Source organism: Equus caballus, chromosome 10 (genome assembly GCF_041296265.1).
Source record: "Equus caballus isolate H_3958 breed thoroughbred chromosome 10, TB-T2T, whole genome shotgun sequence".
NCBI classification, from domain to species: Eukaryota; Metazoa; Chordata; class Mammalia; order Perissodactyla; family Equidae; genus Equus; species Equus caballus.
In genome coordinates this window covers 63,582,329-63,595,702 of record NC_091693.1, presented here as the reverse complement: position 1 = coordinate 63,595,702, position 13,374 = coordinate 63,582,329, and the positions used below count along the sequence as shown (strand labels likewise).

The 13,374-nt window shown below is 40.3% G+C and overlaps 1 long non-coding RNA gene across 1 annotated transcript; it reads left to right on the top strand.

Annotated features, from left to right (window-relative positions):
- The first annotated feature begins 1,852 nt into the window (after positions 1–1,852).
- LOC138916053 (uncharacterized) lies at positions 1,853–5,332 on the top strand. The gene is made up of 3 exons (XR_011422690.1): positions 1,853–1,970; positions 3,271–3,525; positions 5,169–5,332. It is a non-coding gene; the product is annotated as an uncharacterized lncRNA (long non-coding RNA).
- Positions 5,333–13,374: the final 8,042 nt, after the last annotated feature.

The window sequence follows — 13,374 nt, the reverse complement described above, 5'->3', positions numbered from 1 at the left end:
TCTCCTCCCCCTCACCTGGCCCCGAATCCCAGATCCCGTGGGTAACCTTGAAGATTTTTTTTTAAGATTGGCACCTGAGCTAACATCTGTTGCCAATCTTTTTTTTTCCTTCTCCTCCTTAAATCCCTCCAGTTCATAGCTGTATATTTTAGTTGTGGGTCCTTCTAGTTGTGGCATATGGGATGCTGCCTCAGTGGGGCCTGACGAGTGGTGCCATGTCTGCACCCAGGATCCAACTGGCCAAACCCTGGGCCGCTGAAGCGGAGCCTGCAAGCTTAACCACTTGGCCACAGGCCGGCCCCAAGCTTGAAGATTTAAAAAGGAAAAAAGCAATATTTTACAGGAAAGTTGAAGGTGTTTTTCTTCTTTAAACTTGTCCTCTCAAACATAAGGTTTGCCAGTCTTCAGAAATCTCTTGACCCCAGCCTGACTTCTGGTGCAGTGGTTAGGAGCCTGGATTCTAGAAGCAGGCTGCCTGCATTTGAATCCCATCTTGTTACCAGCTGCATGAGCTGAGACCAGGACCATAAGCCTCAGTTTCATCACCTATAAAATGGGAATACTAATGCAGGGCACTTATTTTGTAGAGTAGTGTAGTGTTGAGTGAGATAGTCCAGGTGCGCACTCAGCACAGGATCTGTCCTGTACTAAGTGCTCAAAAAATATTAGCTCTTATTCAGGCTTCCAGGCTGGTTCTGTTACCAGCTCATTGGGTTCTTTTTTTTTTTTTCAGGAAGATTAGCCATGGGCTAACATCCACCTCCAATCCTCCTCTTTTTGCTGAGGAAGAATGGCTCTGAGCTATCATCCATGCCCATCTTCCTCTATTTTTTATGGGGATGCCGGCTACAGCATGGCTTGATAGGTAGTGATAGGTCCGCGCCTAGGGATCCAAACCAGTGAACGCTGGGCCACTGAAGCAGAGCGGGGAACTTAACTGCTATGCCACTGAGCCAGCACCCCAACATTGGGTTCTGATTGTCCCTCAGGATAGAAAGCAAGAGAGACAACAAACAGGAGTAGAAAAGTAAAGTTTATTGGCTTGTGCACAGGAGAGGCACAAGGGAGCTGGTGTGGAAAGGAAAGGGCAGGTGACCTGCTGATGAGGGAGCAGGATTGTGGGGCTTTTCTTAGGCGAAGGTGAGGGGGTGGGGTGGGGGGGGAGGGCCTTGTCATGGCATGTAGAGCTGGGGTTGTGCTTGCGCCTGGGCTGTCTCACAGCATGCTACTATGTACGACTCATGAATCATTAGCGTGCTAGCTCTCCACCCCTGGGTGTGATTTTCAGTATGGTAATGGGGCTAGGGTTACCTTCAGTGGACTCCTGGGTGCTAGGGCGCAGGTGTAAACCCGGGCAAGTCCAGAGGCTGCAGAAGGTGGATCTTGGTGGTCTCTATCCGATTCTCCTAGCTTGCAGATTGGTTAGGGACCTTATCTTGTTAGGCCAGGGGCCTTGTAGATGGCCCTGTCTCGTTAGGCTGGTTCCTCTCTCAGTTCTGTATGAGAATAGTGAGGTGGGTACAGTGCTCCCATTGAATTTAGACTTAAGTGTTTGACATTTTGGAGGTCGATGTGCTCTCTGCTACCAGTTCTGTTCTGGCCTTATGCTGATGCTACAGAGGAGGTGATGCTACAGAGGAGGTGGGGCTTTCTTTTTGGTAACTATCCTGTACTTTACATATAGGAGTTTGAGATGGGCGATAAAATAATATCAAAGTTAAAGTGCTCATATACATTTGTACAGCTCTACAGGAGAAATTAGACCAGGCTCCAAAAGAAGTTCGACTTGGAAAAATAAAAAGTTGGCTGCTCTGATGCCCTCGTAGGTGGCATAGGACACAGTGTTCAGGATGGCGCTGAGAGTGGCACAGTGGCTCCATGAGATCTTGTGGATTGTTTGGCTGATATTTCAGATGAGTCTGAAAGCACGAGAGTTTGTGCAGCACAGAGTCATGGGGAACGTATCAGAGGTATGAGGGGAGGCAACAATCTGGTGGCGTTCAGTGGTTTTTCTGGATTTTCCAATACTGTTATATGAGTCAGGGTCCAGCAGGAAATAGATGGCACACTCAAATTGAGTACTAGGAAGAGAATGTAATAAAGGGACAATTAAAAAGCTCTCGGAAAGGTGTTGGGCTACCTACAAGGGATAGTGCAGCTTGCTGGAGCTGTCACAGCCAGACGTTGCTTTCACACAAGGCGTGAGGGGGCAATGGAGGGATGGGTTATTGGAACTGGAAAGGGGGACCTTCGTGGAGGGGCTGCCTGACAAGAGTTGTGATCTTTGGTGGAGGGGTGCAACCATATTTTATGGAGGGAAAGAGCTGGGGGAAAGGCCCTGATCTCCCTTTCCTCCCTCCTTTCCTCCCCAGGAGCCTTATTGATGCAGTTGGTGGTCAATTTGTGGGGCACAGAGCAGGGTGAAGAGAAGTGGAGACCAGATCAGGAGGGGAAAATGGAAGATACCCAGCACAGTCATCTTTATTGTTAGTGCCAGTTTAGGGAACCCACATGGAAAAGAGCCAGGTCATCTGTTTCAATCTGTTATCTGGGACAGTCTTTAGGAATGCACCTACCAGCTGATGCAACTTGTGCCTCTGGATTGTTTGTGAGCATTCTCTTCCTCTTTTTTTGTCCTGTGCTGCTCACTTCTCTTTCACATTTGGCTGTTATGGTGTGAACAATTCATTTCAATAAACATCGATGGAGTAAATTAATTCCAGCTACTGTGTGGGACAGATGCTATTGGAGATTACATCTTTTACTTTTCTGTCTCTCTGAGGCTAAGGACTGGGGAAATTTGAATACAGTGAAATTTTATTGACTTTGACAATGGGGTCAGCACAATCAATAACTGGGACATTTAAGTTAATCAAGTAATTAATAGTTATAGCCTAACCTATTTCCAAAAGGGAGTTGATATCACCTGGAATTTGGGGTTAGAAGAAGATAATCTCCCCAGGATCTCTCTGTTGGGGGACAATGGCATGAGCTCTGCTCACTGGCTTTTCTGTAGGGATAAGTTGACTTGTGGTCAATCATTGGGATGCCCATAAAAGTTCAACAACTGGCTGTCTGGATAAAAAGTCCTGATTTGTAGCATGTGCCAATTTCTGCAGTGTAAGTACTCCCACCATGGCCCATTTCAAGCTACCAGTACAACATCACTGAATGTGGAGTTGGGAAGAGATACACACAATGGGTTCTTGAGAGCCCATATGTGGGGACTCCAGCACACCACTGAATGCAATCCCTTCCTTCCACCAACAGATATCTAAAGATACGAACACCATGGCCCTGTGGCATTTCTGCTAGCTGTCGCTAAATAGGGCCAAAGCCTGAAGTCTCTGGATCATTCATCACATCGTAGGCCTTGGGAATGGATTTAGAGTCATTTAGTCTGCAGGTGGACATGAGGTACCCTGCTGTTTTTGTTAGGATCTCTGATACCTACTTGAGAAGTCCAATTAAATCATTGCCCACTTATGAAAACAATGACAGTTGTCAGACCCTTCTTGTTCACAGGTGAGCATATAATATTCTTTCTATTTTGCCATTTGCCACTTTGAGGAATCACCTACAAGCATCTAGGAGGGAAATCTTCATTTCCATTTCTTAAAGCTTTAACCTTTTCCCCTTTCCGCTAAAAAGAATAGAACATTTCGTTTCCTAGTGTTTAGAAATGATTGAAGTTGATTTGTATAAATGTAGAAAACCATTTAAATCTTTTGCTATGGAAGTCCAGAGCTGAATATGTATTTCTTTCTCAAGAGCATTTGACATGTTGATGTTTATATCATCCTATATGTTTTCCATTTTACATACATTTTGTATTTCGTTACGTGATACAATTCCATGTGTCTAATAAGTATCAAACATGAGTATAATATTAAGTTAGAATAAGGTTACAATAAAGTCAGTACTAAAATAAGCAACAAACATCCCATTTGCTTTTAATCTTATTTAACTTAAAGTTGTTCTACGTTATACACTAAAATGTGCAGAAAAGTTGCAGCCATGCTGAAAATAGATCTGGGCAATTTTTTCAGCTAACCACCAAACAGTTATTTCTTTTTTTTTTTTTAACCCAAATAAATACTTTCATGTGCTCTTTATTTCCAGTACAATATACAATTTATTTACAACAGATAGTCAACAAAATTAAATATATGCTTATGATGATATAATTTTATTACATTTTTGTGAGGAGGGAGAAATAGTATCCATTATATGTTAAAATGCACCCCTGGCTATCTGTAATTGAGAAGAATTTAGCTAATTTTCTAACCGGCTTTCTTGTTTACTTATTTGTTTTTGACAAACATGGCTTTTAAATCATAAATTTTAGCTAAAGCAAGGTAGCTAGCCTTATAAATAATTAGATTAAAAAGTATATTAGTTGAGTCTGGGTTCCTCCTTTTTAAAACTTAAGTTCAAGTAAGTTGTACACGTTTATCATTAAATAGTAGTGACAGGCAGAAGAAAATAAAGATGAATAAATCATTCAATTAAAAAATATAGCTAAGGGGCCGGCCCGGTGCCTGAGTGGTTAAGTTTACACGCTCCGCTTCAGTGGGCCAGGGTTTCGCCAGTTCTGATCCTGGGCGTGGACATGGCACTGCTCATCAAGCCATGCTCAGGCAGCGTCCCACATACCACAACTAGAAGGACCCACAACTAAAAATACACAACTACGTACCAGGGGGGCTTTGGGGAGAAAAAGGAAAAATAAATAAATAAAATCTTAAAAAAAATATATGCTGAAGACAGCTAACAAATAATTTTGTTAACTGTTCAACGTAATAGCACCCTTAATACATTTGCTAATTTTTTCCTATTTCAAGAATCTCTTATTTGGCTACCACATTGTATGCTATATGATTCTTTGTAAACTACCAGTATTTCTAAAGTTAAGAAGAAATGAGTTCAACATCTTCTTAGACCATTAAAATCTAAACATTCAAAATAAGTAAAAGGAAATAACATATACTATCTTTTCTATTCAAACCAGTTTCACCCATTCATCCATCCATCCACCTTTTCATCTAAACACATATTTGTGTGTTCTCAGTGCTTTTCGCCCTCCAGATGTTGTACGAACACTGGGGATACCAAAATGAAAACGTGACAACAACCACCACATGATTCTTGCTCTAAATTACTTCCAGGGGATAATTAATTTAGTGGAACTGGGAGCACTCTGGTTACAGCACAGTAACTTTCCTACCCAACTGCATGGTGGCTCAAATTGGAGGTCATTGACTACTACAGTGAGCACAGCCATACCGCTGATCTTGCGCAGGCGTCAGCATTTCCTCTCTGACTCTACAGAACTCGAGTAAGTTTGGTGGATCTGATATGCTGTTAATCTTTTATCTTATATGACCTTTAATAGGCTCTTTTTAAGGTTTTGCTCCATCTGATAACAGATGCTTCTGCCCTTTGTAACCTTTGGGTTTGACTGGTATAAATTCATATCATCATTTTTGTTCTTTGTAAAACGTAATTTTGTTGTTGTAGCATTAGTATAACTTTTCTGGGAACCTTTTAATCTACTCTCAATAACCCCTAGGATACCCTCATGGTGGATATTTCACAGTGATGTTTTCTAAACCACCAGTCCTTCTGCTAATCCACACAGTTTTTGAAGACTATGGTTGTTCAACATTTGTCCACAAATTATTTTATTCTCCTCCCTTCAAGAGGTAGAGCCTAATTCCCCCTGCCTTGAGAGTGGACTGGATTTAGTAACTCCTTTCTAATGAATAGAACATGGTGGAAGTGACTGTGTCATTTCAGAGACTAGGTCATAAAAGACATTGCAGCTTCCATTTTGGTTTCTCTCTTGGATAATTTGCTATGGGGGGGAGCCAACTGCCATGGCATGAGGAAAGGTACACATGACAAGGGACTGGGGCTTCCAGCCAATCGCCATGTGAGTTAGCCATCTTGGAAGTGGATTTTCCAGCCCCAGTCACACCCTCAGATGATTGCAGCCCAGGCAGACGTCATGATGACATGATGCATGAGAGGTCCCGAACCAGAACCACTGAGCTGAGGTGTTTCTGAATTCCTGCCCCTTATCAACTGTGTGAGTTAGTAAATATTTGTTGTTTTAAACCACAGGTTTTGGGGTAATTTGTAATGCTGCAACAGATAACTAACACAAAGATTTTCTTCCTTTTCAGACTATGTTGTGAAGAGACTCAGTTCTAGGTAAGGAGTCTCTGTTATTTAATTTTTGACTTTATAGTACTTATGATAGCATAGTTCTTTGAATTTTCCAACACTGTTCTCCTTAGCAAACCAGAAAAAAATATTCTTTCATTTTTATCTACTTATACTTTGGACCCCGTTCTTACCCATTTCTCTAAGATCTTGTCTCAAATTTTCACCTTCAGTCTCTTCCTCTTCTTGGCTTCCACAAGCTCTAGTCTATGCTATCACCAAAACAAAACCTACCTTAGACCCTGCTGCTTTTGGGAGCACTTGCTTTTGCTTGCAAAGTCTTGAAGTCCTATCTATTCTTTTCTTCTTAGTCCTTGCCTGCTGGCTTCTGCCCTTACTGGTGGCATTTTCTCTTTGGGATTAATTGCCAGCCTTTTCCTTGTTTCATCCCTCCTGATCTCTGACACCTTCAGTCCTCAGAATCTCAGGGATCCTGAGAGCTAGTATAGACTTCAGAGGCCACTTGCAGATGACGACATGGAGACCCACACAGGTGTGGACACTTGCCCCGGGTCACAAATGTAAGCTTGTGGAGAGCTGGGGCTCGGGTTCAGCCTCCCTCACTCTCAGACTGAGTCCTTCTCATTTTACCACAAACAATTCCTTGAAACTTTCTCCACCAAAGTCATGACACTATATTTTCTTAGTTCTTCTTCTCCTTTTTCTTTTCTTTCACTTTTTCTTCTCAGTCCCCTTTGTTAGTTCCCTTTCCTACTGCACCTAAAGATCTTTCCCTTGCCCTCAGCTTCTCTCTTGTCATCTCAGTTGCCTGCCATTAGATCTCACCTCTAAACTTCCATTGCCAGTCCTGATGCTGTCGGCGACTGTGTCTCCATGTTGCTGACTGTCCACAGGGCGGTCCTGCCTGGAGTTCTACCATCACCCCAATCCCATGGCCAAGTGCTCTGTTTCTCTAACTTGTCCTGATGCTCCTCCTTTTCTGGTCCTTTGGAGTATATACTTACAGCCACTCTATCAGCTACCAACCCTGTCACTTTTCTTCTTTTTCTTTTCATTTTTAATTCTACTCATTCAACAAAAATGTGTTGTGCATTGTGGTGTCAGGAACATGAGGCCCTGAGGAACCACAGTCTAGTGTGTCTTTAATCTGGTCCTTTCTTGACTTTTCTGTGGCCATAGCTCAAGCCAAGGTCTTTATCGCCTAAGTTTGGATTACTCTGACAGTGTATTTAGTTTGTCTGTTTGTCACCTTTCTCTCTCTATCCATCTATACTGTTTTCTTCATGTTATGATTTGGGTACTATTACTCCTTATTATTACCACATCAAGACCCAAATTCTTTAAAACCCATTTTAGCTCTGTGCATCTAGTTTTTTTCTCAGGAATCCTGTGTTCCAGGCCAGGTTCCTCTACTTTATGGCCCTTTTGGATGCTTTTTCTGACTTCTGTTGAGTCTTGCTCCTATTTTGCTCCTTTGAGTAATGTCTTGGCTTTTCTCTAGTTGTGAACAGAGTGGCTCCAGGGCAATTACTATCAATAGCTTTTGAGGATTATTGTTTTAAGATAGGGAGCAAATATGTGCCAAGGAACTCAAAATAAAAATGACTACTAAAATATATTGTCATTTTGACATATTTTAATTTCTTTTTTTTTTTCTTTTTTACAGTGAACTACCATGACTATTCACAAAACTCCCTTGGGGGGAGGTAGGAAGAGAAACATGTGACATCAATGAAGAAAACTGACCAGAATATTTGCTTTTCCCACTGCACTTGATCCGACTAAATATCAGTGACTGTTGGTTACGGTTTTGGGGCTTTAAGATTTGAGCTAAACAAGATTTCCCCATATTTCACAATCATTTCTTGATTCAGGTTGCTCGGAAGGCAGTGGTCAATGGGGTCATTTGACAGAAACCAACAAGGTGATCTTTCCAAGAGGAAGGTTCCCTCATGGGTGTGACAAATCTTGAGGGTGACTGAATCTCTTTATGAAACCAAACAGGTTTAGAAGTAAGGAAGTGAGTAATTCTATGTGCTGTCTTTCTACTTCTCTTATCTATGATTGTATCTTATATTAAAGTTATAGATTACTGTGGTTTTTATTGTGGTTACTGTGAGATGTGGATTCGTAATAGAATTTCTAGGCTGTCAGGGATTTCTGGATGTACGGAAATTGGAGATAGAGACCGCAACATTTTCTGGATGAATGGCTATTCCTTATGTGTCAAATAACAGAGACAGTAAAGTCACTGCCTTTTTGTCATTTTCTGGCTTATTCATTTATCTATTCAACCAATTTTTTTTTTGAGTGCCTTCTACATTCCTGGTAGAGTGCCAAGTGCCATGGATACAGAGGTGCCCATGATAGATAAGTTTTCAACTCTTTTCTGATAACTCACAGAGTCAACAAGCCTTAAACAAAATAAAAATGGGTTGTTCTCGATTTTTCTCCTAAATCTTCATTGGTTCTCTGGTTCATACCTGCTGTCTTTTTCTGTTTTCCTTCCCACAAAAGACCCTTCTCAAGTGACATCAACTTCTTTCTGGAGCCTTGATATCAGTCGTGATGGTGGAAGTTGCATATCTTTTGTGGTGAAGGTCAGAGAAAGTGGAGTTGTAGCTCAAGCTGGGCATCTGGTCTGGTTCATTAACATGAGGCTTTATCTGATTCTTTAATGTTATCCCTTGTCATATTCTGACAGTTCATTTGTTGCCTTTTAGCATAGTACCTCCTTGTCTTTGTGTTGATAGTTAATATATTTTTTCTCTTTTTCCTCTTAATTAATAAAAGCAAATTAAGCTGGGTTTATTCTATATTGAAGTAGAATATAGATGACAGCGTCTAGCACACAGTAGGTGTTCAATAATATTTGGGAGAAAGAGACGTAGACAAAGGGGAGGAGAGGAGGAGATAGGTTACAATTAACCAATTTTACAATTGTGTAAGTTATAAGTATTTGTTTCTCTATTTTTTATTTTTTAGAAGAAATAAAACACAGAAGAAATGAAGGATGAAAAAGGTAAGTAAGAAACAAAGAAATCACCCAGATTTGATGTGAAGCACTTCATATCTGTAACCTTTAAGTGCTTCATTTACACTATTCCTAACCTGTATGTTAGACAAGTCTTTCCGTTCTTCCTTTCCTCCTCCTCTTCTTCCTCCTTCTCCTTCTTCTTACCTTGCCTCCCTCGCTTCTCTCTCTCTCTCCTCTCTTCCCCACTCCCACCCTCGCTGAGTGTTCTCTCTATGGCACTTAGCTTTCAAAGATCACACAGTATCAGATGGTGGTTAAAAGATCAGACTATGGTATTAGACTGACTTGGGTCCCAGTGTTGGCTCCACCACTTACTGGAGCCGATCTTGGAAAAACATTTCTAAGCCTCTGCTCCTTCATCTATAAAATGGGAGATAATAACAATCCCTGTCTTATAGGGTTTTATAAGGATCAGGGGTGATAATACATCAAAGTGCTTAACACTTGGCCTGGGACTGACAGTGTCTGTAATGTCTGGTCTTCTCCATCTTTTATTTCTCTCCCAGAAGGCAATGAGGTAGAGCTCTGTATACAGTGGGTGTTTGTCTACCAAAATTAAATGTATGTGTAAATGATATCCTTTTTTACCCTTAAATAATTTAAACACAGCCGAGGATGTTTTCTGCAGGCTTTGTAAGAGCATTCTTCCGGAGATGAGATCAAATTTGGAAAATGTTGAGTCAGAAGCAGAACTTTTCAGTAAGTCATAAGAAGTGACTCCACAGGATTATAATGGGAATCCATGTTCCTCAATTAGCTCAGTGCCTGCTCCCACAGCCCTTCAATAAATATAATAAATAAACAACTTTGGATGCATTCTCTGTTAAATTCTCTGGAATTAAATCACCATTTTCTGAAAGCGTTTTAGTTCCAATGAATAGATTCTCTTAGTAGACACCATAGTCCAAATCAGCATTTCAGCACTGTTTTCAGGAACCCCAATTCACATTCTCACGTTATTTCAGAGAATAAGACAAGACTTTTTCTTCTGTATTGGCGGTTTACAGGCAAGACCTCTGCAAACTTTAGCATTCTTGCCAGTAATTGTTCAGCAGTCAATCCAATCTTGTTTTGCTTAGAATACAGATCCACGGGAAAAGATCCAACAACACAATTTTTACCCTTTCAACAGAAATGATTCAAGTTGCTCAGAAGGCCAAACTGAAATTCTATCTCCTTAGAAGTGTCCCCGTATTGATAAGGAAGGAAAAGAGAATCTTAACAGGGGAAGAAAATGAAGTTGCCTAGTGCTGAGCTCAGCTTAGTTGAGATGCTAACATTCCTAGCTTCATTTCATGGGTGAAAGTTACTTTTAAATTTTAAAGAGCAAGATGCCTCTCGCTTGTACCCAGTGGGATTTGCAGAGTACATCTATATCAGGAAATTCTATTCTAGCTTTTACTATGTTGCTGCAGAAAACATCTCTCCAGATGGATTTCTGTTTATACAGCCTTTAAAATTTTTGCTTGCACCCGGTTTGTCCAATTGGCAGTACTTCCAGTTCTATTTTTTAAAACTTTAAGCCCACAATAGTGTTTATAGAACAGGAAGACAAGTCACCCTTTTAGTGAGAGAAAAGAAGCTACAACGTTCCTCGTTACTAGGAATATCTTTTAAATCATAATAAGTGGTACTGGTGGCTTATCAATAGGATTTTCAGCGTTTTGTTACAAAATGTTGAAGGAATTGTATAGTGAATACCCATATACCCACCATCTATATTCTATAATTAGTATTTTGCTATATTTACTTTATCATATATATATCTATCTCTATCCATTTATCAGTCTATCTTATTATTATTTTGGGGGGATGCATTTGAAAGTGAGTTGCAGCCATCAGAACTGATGGACTTATTTTGAATTGTGGATGATATCATTTGGCCATTTGGCCAATGGCATATTGCATCAAGTAGGACTAGGTTCAGCCAAAGTTAACAAGAAAATATAGTAGCTTAATGTGTTTCAAAAGAGTTTGTTTCCTCTGGCAAAAGGCTAAAGGTAGGAGTTCAAGGTTGGTACAGTGATTCTAACATCACCAGTGGCTTAAGCTCTTTCTGTCTTTCTAGTCTATCATCCTAGCGTGTGGCATTCATCTGCAAGGTCTCTCATGGCCTGAGATGACGGCTGGAGCTCCAGCCATCTCACTTTCTAACAGTAGGAAGGAGGAAGGGGATAAAGGCTGCTTTGAATGACCTATCCCAGAAGAACCACTAGTTTTATAATCAACTTGTCTAGCTCCAGGAAAAAAACTGAAGGAATTTTGTGAGGATCATATTATGTTTATTGACAAGCTTAGGAAAAATTAACATATTTATAATGTTTATATTTTGCTAGCCAGAACATAGACTCATTTGAGAGGCTGAGAAATATAGTATTATATATAGCTTTGGTTATTCAGGTGGCTTATTTATTTCAGTCATCTCATGTTGTTGGGAGAAATCAACTGAGCTCAGTTTTCCTGCCCTAGCACAGCTATGTGGGTCTTGAGTGACTGTTAGAGACATTTGTGAGGACACAAAAGGTGACTTTGAATCAGTTTTTACATAACTTGAGCTCAACAAAGCCATTTTCCCAGTAAATTAATTGATCCTTATATTGAAGTAATATCAAAGAGTACTTGTTTATAGGATGATCACTCAGTGTGATCAAAATGTGGTGTCATCAAAATGTGGTGGTTCAAGGCCAAAGGACCAGATGGTCAGCCTACACTATCCCTGGGGATACAATCCCTGAGAGCTAACATGGATTGAGAATTTGGCTTAATGATGACAAAAATTATGAGGAGGATTTTTTAATAGCACTTAAATGCTTTATAGTTAAGGAAGAAGCTTCATTTTCTGGAATTAAAATGATTCACACCTGGGGAGATCTTGGTCAGAGGCAGAGAGGGTTAAAGGTTGGTGATATGGGGTACCCAGTATCATTAGGGATGTTTGAGGACATCTGTGATTTGGCCCATGTGCCATATATGACAAAGAGGGAAGGTAATTTTTACTTTCGTGTCCAAGAAATTAAAATGGCTACCATTGGTAGAAAAACTAATCTATACCACCATCCTTTTCTGTTTGGGACTAGAAGACTAAAGGGCGTCTGAAAGGAGAATTTCTTCGTATTCTCAACCCTTCATACTGCAAGAATTTGTTTTTTAATGTGAAGAATTAAAATGTTTTAGCTTGTAAATTGTTTTGAAAATTTTAGCTGCGTTTACTTTATTTTTTTCCCCCTAATGAAAGTATTCTCCTTGAATTTCACCTGGATTGTAAATGATCTTTGGAGTTTTATACTGAAAGGCTGAGAAGGAAAACAGAATAAAGTAGCAACCACCAGTTCAGAGAAGCAAAAGTCCTTAGTGGGAGGATGGGGGTGGTGGAGGGAAGACAGACCAGGACAGGAAATTAAACGCCAGTGAGGACATTTTTTCCCCTTAGGTTTTAGAAATGGTGATTTATCATTATAGCTGTAGAAAGCAAACTTTCAGCTGCTCATTCTCTTTACTAAAACCAAGACCCTGTACTATTTGTGTCTTCTTTAGCTTGTATTTCTTCTCATCATCTGTCTTGAGTCTGCTTTGCAACTTGTTTGTTATTGCTGTTTCAGATCACTAGAGTACTATATAATGAATTCTTAGAGTCCTGGCATGTGCTTATATTTAGCTTTAAAAAAAAAAAGGCTAGACTTCTTTGTATATTGGAAATGCAAGATTAGGAATTTAGGGAAATGATGAGAATTATTATATGTTTGCTAGAGGCACGTAATGGAATGATTACACTATATATAAATCACATAAAATAGGAAATAGAGTCATTTGTTTGTCTTGAAAGATATACAAGTCTTATATTGACCACAAATGTATTATTGCTTCTATGTCACGTGAAACCTAAACATTCCTAACTTAGCCTGGGCTCCTCTGAAAGTAGAGTCTGAACCAAAGGTTTAAGTGCAAATATTCATGGGGGAGTGAGATCCAGGACTCACTAGTGATGGACAGGGTTGCAAAGCAGGGAAGGAGGGAGACCCAAAACGAGTATGCAATGTTGAGTCATCCACAACTGTGAGCAACTGGTTACTTGATCCCCCAGGTCCGTCTGAGGAGCTGAATGAAATGGGTTTCAGAACCTTCCATTTGGTGGCGGTGGTGGGAAAAAG